Here is a 12,074-nt window from a genome sequence, read left to right on the forward strand (position 1 = left end):
ATATATATATATATATATATATATACACTCTTTAATCTGCACTGAGAGTTCTTCAGTTATTTGAATAGCATTTTTCATCATGAGTTCTTGGGAATTATTCTGTATCATTCTACAATATTATTATTACTCTGAACAGTGTTCTTCTGTTTCTTCTCACTTCACTTTGTCTTAGGTCATAAAAGTCTTCCCAGGTTTTTCTGAAACCATCCCCTTCATCAGTTCTTACAGCACAGTACACACCTTTTTTATGACATCTCGTTTAGTCATTCCTTAACTCATGGGCATCTTCTCAGTTTCAAATTCTTTGTGCCACAAAAATAATTGTTCATATGTATGTACATAAATATACATATATGTCTTTTTCTTTCTTTGTGGTACACATCTAGTAGCAGCGTTTCTGGTTCAGAGGGTATATACAGTTTTATAGCTGAAAATCATTCCAAATTGTTTTCCAGAATAGTTGGACCATTTCACAGCTTTATCAACAGTATTTACCCAGGATAAAGTGTACTTATTTTTCCACATTCTCTCCAACATCTGTCATTTTCCTTTTCTGTCATATTAGTCATGGTAGATTTGAAGTGCTACCTTACAGTAATTTTGATTTGCATTTCTCTAATTACTAGTGATTTAGAGCATTTAAAAATACAGCTTTTGATAGATTTGATTTTTTTCTCAAAACTAACAGTTTTTAACCTTTGATTATTTACGAGTTGGTGAATGGCACTTATTTCTAATAAATTTGGTTTGGATTCCTACACATTTGAGAAAAGAAGCCTTTATAGTAGAAATATATTGTAAATCTCCCACCCCCCTCCCCACTTTCCTGCTCTGCTTTTTTATTCTAGCTGCATTGGTTTTTTTCTTTTAAATTTAAATTTAACCAAAAGTATCTATTTTTCTCCCTTTCATCATCTCTATTTTTTTAGTTTCAAATTCATTTTTTAGCCATAGATATGACAGGTATTTAAAAAAACTAATTTTTTATGACATTACCCCTTATGTCAAAATCATGTGCCTATTTTAAGCTTATCTTAATATATGGTATGAGATGTTGGTTTATGCCTAGTTTCTGCCAGACAGCTTTCCAGTTTTCCCAGGAGTTTTTGTCAGATATTGAATTCCTGCTCTGATAACATTGATCTTTGAATTTATCAAACATTAGGTTGTTGTGGTCATTTACCTGTATGTTTGCATGTGTGTATGTGTGAATATACATATTAGAAACCCTACCTTCTGTCTTAGAATCAATACTGCATATCAGTTCCAAGGCAGGAGAGCTAAGCAATGGGTGTTAAGTGACTTTCCCAGAGTCACACATCTAGGAAGCATCTGAAACCACATTTGAACACATGGACAAAACAATTTCAGCATCTGTCATTCCATCTTTTAATTGACCTCTGAATTGATTTAGGTTGGTCCATGGATAAACTATTGAATCAGTAAGCTCTTATTTACACTGTCATGCACTTTGCTAGTATCTAGAGTTACAAAAATGATATAGTCCTTGCCATCAAGAAGATTATATTATATTATTATATCATATCATATTATAGTATATAAATTGTCAGCTTTGCACCCAGGACCTCCCATCTCTAGACTTGGCTCTTAAGCCGCTCTACTTGTGTATATTTTGTACCTCTTCTATTCCACTGATCAACCACTCTATTTATTATGCAATGCCATATCATTTTGATGATTACCACATTGTTTCAGATTTGATATTGATAGGCTACTTTCCTCTCCTCTTTAAAAAAATGGTTATTTTGATATTCTTTTGTTCCTCCAAATCATTTCCTTTCCTTTTAGTTCTAATAAATAAATACATTGTAGTTTGATTGGTTTAGCACTGAACAATAAATTATTTTAGGTAGTATAATTTTTATTACTTTAAATAAGTCTACTCAAAAGTAATTTATAGTTCTCTAATTGTTTAGATCTAATTTTATTTGTATGAAAATATTTTGTAATTGTGTTCATATACTTCCTTTCTATGTTTTGGCAGATAGAAGACTCTCAATATGTTTTGAAATATTTTAAATAGGATATTTATCTCTATCTCTTCTTGCTGGGTTTTATGGGCAATATATGAAAATGCTAATGAATTGTGTGTGTATATTTTATATCCTTCTACTTTGCTAAAGTTGTTCATTGTTTCTGTTAATTGTTTAGTTGGTTCTTCATGTTCTCCAAGGAAACTATCATATCATCTGTGAAAAGTTGTAGTTTTATTTCCTTGTTACAATATTGAATAATAAAGGTGATAATGTACATCCTTGCTTCATGCCTGATAGTATTTTGAAAACTACTAATTTCTGCCCATTATAAATAATGCTTGTTCTTGCTTTTATGTAGATTTCGTTGTTGTTCAGTTGTTTTCAGTCTTGTATGACTATTCAGGACTGCTTTGGGGGTTTTCTTGGAAAAAGAGTTGTACAAAAATATTTATGGCCACATTCTTTGTGGTGGTAAAAAATTGGAAAATGAGGGGAAGCCCTTTGATTTGGAAATGACTGAACAAATTATGGTATCTGTTGGTGATGGAATATTATTGTCCTCAAAGGAATAATGAACTGGAGGAATTCCACGTGAACTGGAATGACCTCCAGGAATTGATGCAGAGTCAAAGGAGCAGAACCAGGAGAACCATATACACAGAGACTGATACACTGTGGTACAATCCAATGTAAAGGACTTCTCTACTAGCAGCAATGCAATGATCCAAGACGACTCAGAGGGGCTTATGAGAAAGAAAACTAGCCACATTCAGCGGAAGAACTCTGAGAGTGGAAACACAGAAGAAAAACAACTGCTTGGTCACGTCGGTTGATGGGGAAATGATTGGGGATATTGACTCTAAACAATCACCTTAGTGCAAATATCATTAGTATGGAAATAGGTCTTGATCAATGATACATGTAAAACCCAGCAGAATTGCATGTCGGCTATGGGAAAAGGGGGAGGGGAGGGGAGGGAAAGAACATGAATCTTGTAACCATGGGAAACTAAATAAAAATGTCAAAGATTTTTTAAAACAGGTTTGCTTTGTTTTTCATTTGCATAACCAACTTATATTACTGATGAGGAAACTAAGGCAAACAGGGCTTACTGACTTGCCCTGGGTCACATAACAAGTAATGTCTGAGGCCAGATTTGAAATAATGTCTTCCTGACCCTAGTCCTGGTGCTACATCCACTATGTCACCAAGTTGCTTTTTTTGATAGATAATACTTTGCAATTTATGAAAATCTGCATTAATTATTATGCTTCCTTATGTATTCAATAGGAATGGGTATTATATTTTGTCAAAAGCTTTTTCTGTATCAGTTGAGATAATTGTATGATTTTTGTTCTCTTCTTATTGATATCGTCGATTATGCTTGCCATTTCCCTTAAATTGGACTAGCTTTGCTTTAATAGTATAAATCCTACTTGATCATTTTTTTTATCCTTGTGATATATTGCTATATACTCCTTGCTAGTATTTTTTAAAATATGCATGAGTATTAATCAGGGAAATTGGTTGAGAGTTTTCTTTGTTTTTTTTTGTTCTTCATGATTTAGGTATCAAACCATAATTGTTTTATGTAAGACATTTGTCAGGATTCCTTCTATATGTATTTTTTTCAAATAGTATATATAATAGTGGGATTAATCATTTTTAAATGTTTGATTAATTCACTTGTTAATCCATCAGGACTTTGTTTTTTTTTGTTGTTGTTGTTATTTTTTAGGGAGCTTATTTAAAGACAGTTTAATTTCTTTTTTTCAAATATAAAGTTATTTATTAATCAATTTAATCTATTCTTTTAATCTGAGTAATTTATATTTTTGAAAATATTCATTTATTTGACTTAGGTTGTTAGATTTAATAGCAGCTTATAGTTGAACATAATAGCTAGTAAAAGTACACTGATTTCACCTCTATTGCTGGTACGTTCACTCTTTATTTATTTATTTACCTATTTACCTATTTATTCATTTATTTATTTATTTGTTTATTTTTATGTACTAGTTTTCTCCTTTCCTTTTTAAAAATGAAATTAGCCAATGATTTCCTCCAAAGAAACAAGCTCCCATTTTTATTAATTAGTTCAAATTTTGGGTGAGTACTTTTGATTTTATTAATGTCTCCCTTGCTTTTCAGGATTTCCATTTTGTGGTTTATGTTGGCATTTGTAATTTTTTCTATTTTATTTTAGTTCTATGTCTCATTCGTTAATTTGTTTTTTTCTCTTTTATTGATGTAATTCTTTATATATGCAAAATTTCTCCTAAGTGCTATTTTCCCTTCATCTCACAAATATTGCTATGTTGTCCTGTTTCCTATTGTTGCTGTAGTCATTAATGGAATCGCTGATTGTTTCTAAAATTAATTTTTTGATCCATTTATTCTTTAGGCTTAGATTATTTAGTTTCTAATTCATTTTTAATCTCTGTATCCAAAAACTTTTGTTGAATGCCATCTTACTGTTAGATGATCTGTAAAGTGTACATTTAATATTTATCTCTTTTAGATATAGTTGTAAGGATTTTATGCCTTAATACTGGTCAGTTTTTGTGAGGGTTCCATGTACAGCTAAGAAAAAGGTTTATTCCTTTCTATTCCCATTCAGTTTATCCTAAATTCTATCATATCTATCTTTTCTAAAATCCTATTCATCTCCTTAACTTCTTTATTTATTTTGTGGTTAGATTTATTTAGGTCTGAGAGGGGTAAATTAAATTCCTCTACTAGTGCACTTTTGTAATATATTTCCTCCTATGACTCATTTAACTATTATTTCAAGGATTTGAATGCTATGCAATTTGGTGCATAAGGTTTAATATTCATTAGTATTTCATTTTTGATGATACCATGTGGTACAACTTACCATAATTTCTTACATTGCTTTCGTTACTCTTCAGTGAGTTTCTCTTGTAATTGGGTCTATTTTTGCTTTTACATTTTCTGGGATAATGATGGCTACTTCTGACATTTTTTTCTTCAGCTGAAATATATTGTATATTATGATCCAGCCGCTTATTTTAACACTATATCTGTATTTCTGTTTCAAAGATGTTTCTTGTAAATAGCATATTGCTGGATCTTGGTTACTAATCCATTTTATTATTTTTTTCATGTTATGAGCTAAATTTTGAGTTCTGAGTATTTCTTTCCATTCTATTCTCTTTTTATTACTCTCTTCTTTCATTCTATCATTTTTTTTCCAAAAATCTGTTTAGTTTTTTTTTTTTATCTCTGCCATCTTTGATCCATCTTATCTATTTTCTTTCTCTTAGTCTCTTCTCTCTTCTTTTCCTACTTCCTGGTTGGATGATATTTTCTATAAGAAGAATTTCTATACCCAACTCCACTCTTCCTTCTTTGAAACAGTTGAAATGGAAGTGAGGTTCAAATGTTGTCGATTCTCCCCCCCCCCAATTTTCTTCTCTAACATTATTTAAAAAACAACTTTCATTTGACTTTTTATATGAAATATCTTTTTTCCTATTCTTCTCTCTTGGCCCTTTCCCCAATATAGCTATTTTTGTTGTTCTTCTATTCTTCTTTGAATATCAACCCAAAACATTATGCTCACATCAATGTCTTCTATATAACTAGACTTCTCTAGCTATTCTAATAATGATAAAGTTTTTAGGAGTTACATGTATCATCTCTTTACATAGAAATATAATAGTTTAATCATAAATTACTTAATATTTTTACTTATATTTACCTTTTAATCCTTCCCTTGATTTTTTTATGTTAAATTTTCCATTTATCTTTGCTATTATCATGAAGAATGCTTAAAAGTTCTCTGTTTAATTTGGTGTACATATTTTTCCCCTTTTGGAATTTTACTCAGTTTTGCTGGGAGGATTATTCTTGGTTGTAATCTTAGCTCCTTTGCTTACCACAATATCTCATTCCAAAGCTTCAGGTCCTTTATTTTTAGTACATGGTAAATCTTATGTGATTCTCTCTGTGATGTTTTTAGTATTTCTTTCTGAATGTTTTGGGTTAACCTGGAAGCTCTGGAATTTAGTTCTAATATTCCTGAAAGTTTTTTTTTTTAATCACGGTCTCTTTTGGGAAGCAATTAGGGGATACTTTCAGTTTCTACTTTGCCCTCTGATTTTATGATATAGAGGAAGTTTAACTTTATAATTTATTGAAATATGATGTTTAAACCTTATTATTGTTATTTTTTTGGATCATGGCTTTCTAGTATCTATTTTCCAATCAATAATTTTTCTGGTGAGATAACTCACATTTTTTACTCTTTTTTTCTTTTTTTTTTTTACTTTATTGTTTAGATAACTCAGGGTGGCATTAATTTCCACTAATCAATCATAATTTTTAAGGAATTACTTTCTTCACTGATGTTTTGTACCTCTTTTTACCAAGATGTTAATTCTTTTGCTATAATTTCCTTGTGTTGCTCTCATTTCTTTTCTATTGCCTCTTCTACTGTTCTTATTTGATTTAGAAAATATATATTTTGGGGGAAGCTGGGTAGCTCAGTGGAGTGAGAGTCAGTCCTAGAGACGGGAGGTCCTAGGTTCAAACCCGGCCTCAGCCACTTCCCAGCTGTGTGACCCTGTGCAAGTCACTTGACCCCCATTGCCCACCCTTACCACTCTTCCACCTATGAGACAATGCACCGAAGTACAAGGGTTTAAAAAGAAAAAGAAAGAAAATATATATTTTTGTCCTCTAAAAAATCTTTTTATCTAGCTCTTCTAGGAATTGCTTTTGGTCTTGTATCATATCTGCATATTTTTTTCAAGAGGGTAAAACTTCTCTTATATATGTTTTCAAGTTATTTTCCTTTTGTGAATTTGTGTCGAGTCTCCTAGACATCATACAGATTTTTATGGTCAGGTTCTTCTTTCGTTATTTGCTTATTTTTCTGACTTTAGACTTTAAGTTCAGAGTTGAGGCTGCTCTTTTTTGGTTACTCTGCTTGCATGATTACCACGAGTCCCTATGGCTAGATCTGGGTATCTCCATGTTTTTGGTGCTTCCAGCTTCCTGGTTACTGTTCTCCTGGTTTGTCCTCTGTTCATTAACCACATAGGTTCTCTTCTTCCTTATAACTGTTGACCTCAAGCTTTCCTCTGTAGCCTATATTTGTGAGTCAGAACTGGGTAACTGCCAAATGATGTCCATTCCTACACCAAGTGGTAGCACAGATATTCTCTGTAATCTCTTTCTGACAAGGTGTTTAGTCCACTCTACTAGAATTTGACATAGAACATTCCTAGTGCTGCACTGCTGCTGCTACCTCTTAAAAGTCCCCAAAACTGGTGCTAATTCCAATACTCTTTGCTCTTGGTCAGCACCCAAATCAGAATGTGAGACTTCTTTTTCTGTCTACTAAGTTATTCTACTTTGGAAGAATGCTTTTCAGTGCCTTTGTTGTTGTTATCCTGTGCTGAATTTGATTTGATGTGTTTTTAAAAGTTGTCTAGAGGATTGGAAGAGCTCCACAGAAATATTCATTGCCTTCTTCCATATTGACTGCCTCCTATTCCTCATTTCTTTTTTTTTTAATAACCATTAATTTCCATCTTAAAATCAACACTGTGTATTGGTTCCAAGGCAGAAGAGTGGTAAAGCCAGGCAATGGGGGTTAAGGGACTTGCTCAGGGTCACACAGATAGGAAGTATCTGAGGCCAGATTTGAACCTAGGATCTCTCATCTCTGGGCCTGGCTCTCAATCCTCTTCCTTCCTTATCAAGGGGAGTGCTAAGCTTTTCTCCTTTCATAGAACACTTATCACTCATCTCAAAAAAATACTGAAATACACATGAGAAATGATATATTAAAATATGAAAAATTAAACATCACAATTCCTCCTTCTTTTTGAGGAGAGGGAAAGGTCACAGGTGTTTTTATCTGGTGTCTGTGAACTTGTTTATCTTTTAAATATTTTGATAGCTATATATTCTGGAGATCTCTTTATCATCTCTGATAATCTGATAAGGGAAGTTTAGTTGATAAGGAAATAATGGACACTGAACATCTTTTAGCTCATGCTTCCAGCTCTGTCTCCAGGAGCATGGAGTTGATTATATATATTTCAATACTCATTTCACACAAAAGAACCCCCCAAAAAACTTTGCAGGTGCGCAGAAGTTATAAATTATGTTATATCAAAATACAAAAGGTCTCATTGGCTTCAGAACAGACCAAGGCCAAGGCTGAATTTTGACTGGGTTCTTATCAGAAAGCCAAGTGGGAAAATATTTTTCTCAGGATTGAATTTCCCCTGCTAAGCTTTTGGCCTTGGCTATACCAGGCAGCTGCATTCCTGGCCAAAGGGGGAGAGTGTTAACCTTTTAAATGTTGGCCCGCTAGGAACCTAAAGCTCTTCAATAAGGCCACAATACTTTTCAATAAGAAATCACAAAGATCACAAAAGGGTTCAAAAGAGGAGTCTCAGATTTTTATCTATTCTCTTATTGGCTTCCCACAATATATTAACATAATAGGTTTCTTTTTTGATACTACATATTTTGTTTTATGTCTTTAAATATAAAAAAATTCTGAATATGGGTCTATAAACTTCATTAAATATGACTAAATAGGTCCGTTAACAAAAGAAGTTTAAAACACCAGATTTACAGAATGTATATTTTCTTTTCTATAGGATGAGTTGTGCTAAACGTGAAGAAAAGACTCATTTGAGACATAACAACACACTTGAAATATTTGAAGAATCGTCAGATGAATGAGAGATTAGATTTCTCTTCAGAAGCTCCAGAATCTGGAGCAAAGAATAGAATGTTGCAAATAAAGGTAAAATTCCTTAGACTAGGACATATCCAAAGCAGATGAAGCATTTCAGAAAGTTTTGAGAATCTTCCTCATTGGAGGTCTTTAATAATAACTAATAATAGCGATCATTTACATGGTAGCTTAAGGTTTGCAAACTGTTTTAAAATACCATCTTATTTAATCATCATAACAACCAGGAGAGGAAGGTCATTTTATTACTCCAGTTTTAAAAATGAGAAAAAAGTGGTAAAATGATTAAGTGACTTGCCCAGGGTTGCCACATAGTTAATAAGTGGCTGAGACTGGATTTGAACTCACATTTTCCTGAATTCAATTCCTTCCCCTTATCATTGAGTCACATAAATTGCTATGTTGTAGTCAGGATGACAATGAAAATTCCCTAAACTCTAAAATTTTGTAATTTATTATTATTAATAATTTGAAAATTATTAATATTATGAATATTACTGATAGTATAATTATCATATTAACATGTGATAATGTGATATGTGACAATGTGATAATAATAAAATCAATTTTAATAGTAATAGTAGTTATTTATGTTGTTACTCCTGAGGTAAGATATAATTTAGTAGAAAGAAGGTAGAATTTAGAGATGACATGCATGTATTCAAATCCTTGATCCTACTAATCCACCTGGGATAGTTTGTTACTTCGCAGCTTTATATTTCACATAACAGAAAAAAACAAACATTTGAGACTCCTATTGTATAATGATCTGCTTGAGAGAAGTTGGTGCATTTTCCTCTTTCTTGTGGGGACAATTTGGGGAAGAAATACTTTATAGAAGATTGTGCCTACTTTTTTTTTTAAAAAAACTTTACCTTCTAAGAATCTATACTAAGTATTAGTTTCAAGGCAGAGAAGCAGTAAAGGCAAGAGGCAATTGGGGTTAAGTTATTTCCTCAGGGTGACACAGCTAGGAAGTATCTGAGACTAGATTTGAACCCAGGATCTCTCATCTCAAGACCTGCCTCTCTCAGTCCACCTGCCCCAGTTGTGCCCACTTTTAAGTAAATATTGATTTTATCTAGAGTAGGCAAGAATTTCAGTAGTTTAGGGGTTTCACTGAACAGTACTTAGGAGGGTACTTTCCCCAAGCTGGCACTTGTTCCAGTTTTTGAGGCTTCTCTCTATCTCTTGCCACATAGCATGTGAAATTTAACCTGAGAAAAAGGACAAACTCAGGACTGCAATCTCTCTGTTTAGATGTGGTGGGTTAGACAGAAGCTTTGGCTGCCAAGTAAAATACCCCCAGCTGCTTCCCTACACCTTCCTCTCCTGATTTTAAATTCCTGGAGATTTTCCACAGGTGGCACAGTAAACACATCTGTGCAAAGAGCTGAAATACTCATTTGAAACAACAACAGCAGCAAACACCAACACACAACACCCACCACCACTTCTGTTCAGCCCCTATAGCAAATGAAACACCACCAAGAGATGCAGATCACCAAGAAAATCCTAAAATTGCTAAGATTTCTTTAGTCCTTTTACTGTTATAAAGGGTTTGATTTGTTATAAAGGGTCTTGCAGCAGCCCTATTAGGTAGAGAACCAATGAAATCACTATCATAGCTATTTTGCAGACTGGGGAACTATGACCCAGAGTTGGGTAAGTGACTTCCCCAGGACCACACAGCTGGTAAGAAGGAGAAGAGAGATTTTTGTCCATTCCCCCCCCCCCTTTTTAAGATATCTGATTAAAACAAGTCAGTGGGAGTTTTGATAATCAAACACACTTTCTCTTCATCTTTATATTTTTTTCTTTTATATAGACAACTTATATTCATGAAGCAACTCAGTATAATGGAAAGAAACCTTGATTTGGTCATATGACCTGAATTAAAATCTCCTGTCTTAGACACATGCTAAGTCACTCTGGGTGACTCACTTAACCCCTATTTGCCTCAGTTTCCTCAGTTGTAAAAGGAAAATAATAATAATAGCCCCTACCTCCCCACTTCCAGAGTTGTTGTGAGGATCAAATGAGGTACTAGGAAAACACTTAGAAACAGATTCCAACACATAGTGAGTGCTATTGAAACATTAGCTATTAAATGAATGTCTGGGAATATTATTATAATGTAAGAAATCATGAAAGAAATGACAAGAGAATCCTGGGGAATTCCAGGAACTACAATTGAACTGATGCAGAGAAAAGCAAGTAGAACCAAAGTAATATTTTAAACAAGAACAGTAACATTGTAAAGAAAAGTAGCTCTAAAAGATTGAAAAACTTCAGCCAATGCCATGATCTATAATGAGGCTTGTTAAGACCTATGATGAAGCATGTTCCCTACCTCATAACAGAAAACCATTCTAGATGCCTCAATGCCATTGCCTTCTCTGTGCTAATTAGTTCTAGAAAATACTGAATATAGCTTGTTTGTCCTTAAATGTTTGCAGAATGCTGTCTCCCCAGTTAGACTCTGTGCTTCTTGAGAGCAGGGGTTATCTTACCTTTCTTTGTATTCTCAGCCTTTAGAACAATAGTCAGTATATAGTAGACTCAATAAACTTTTTAAAAACATTGTTATTTCTAAAACACATACCTTCTGTCTTGTATGTATTTAGTATCAATACCAAGATGAAAAAATCATAAGGGCTAGACAATTGGAGTTAAGTGACTTGTCCAAGGTGACACAACTTGTTAAGCATATGAGATCATATCTGAATCCAGGACTTTCTATTTTTAAGTCTGGCTCTCTATCTGCTGTACCACCTTAACTGCCCGAGTACTAAATAATTATTTATTTAATTGCTAACTATTAGATACAATGACCAGAAAAAGAAAAACATTTTGGACATGACCACTGTGGGGATCCATTTCACTTGTTTATATTTATTTGTTACAAGCTTTCTTTATTAATTAGTCTTTCTTTTGCTTGTTAACTGAGGGAGAGGGCTCTTGGTTTGAGTAATAGTGATGTACTCATACTCTCAACAAAAGAGGGTCACTGAATTCTTTTTCTTTTTCTTTTTTTTTAGAGCACAGATGAAGTCAGAAGGAAGCACAGATATGAAGGCAATTTTAAAAGTAATGTGTGCCGAATTTACTATACATACAATTATTATTTTATTTATCCTTTATAATATATCATCATATATTCTATTTACATGAAAATTATATATACAAATATAGTTAAAGCAAGTGATGTGAAATGGAGATTGGCAGTTTCATATCAAAATTATATTTTTATTAAAAAACATTAAGGGATTCACTCAAGATCACATATAGTACATTGTTACAGGCAAGATTTGATCTGAGGTCCTCTGAAGTCT

The 12,074-nt window shown here is 33.0% G+C and overlaps 1 pseudogene; it reads right to left on the reverse strand.

The window, feature by feature from the left end:
- Nucleotides 1-7,650: 7,650 nt before the first annotated feature.
- On the reverse strand, nt 7,651-7,764 carry LOC123248272 (annotated as a pseudogene).
- Nucleotides 7,765-12,074: the final 4,310 nt, after the last annotated feature.

The sequence above is a fragment of the Gracilinanus agilis genome, chromosome 4, assembly GCF_016433145.1.
Source record: "Gracilinanus agilis isolate LMUSP501 chromosome 4, AgileGrace, whole genome shotgun sequence".
Lineage (NCBI taxonomy): Eukaryota > Metazoa > Chordata > Mammalia > Didelphimorphia > Didelphidae > Gracilinanus > Gracilinanus agilis.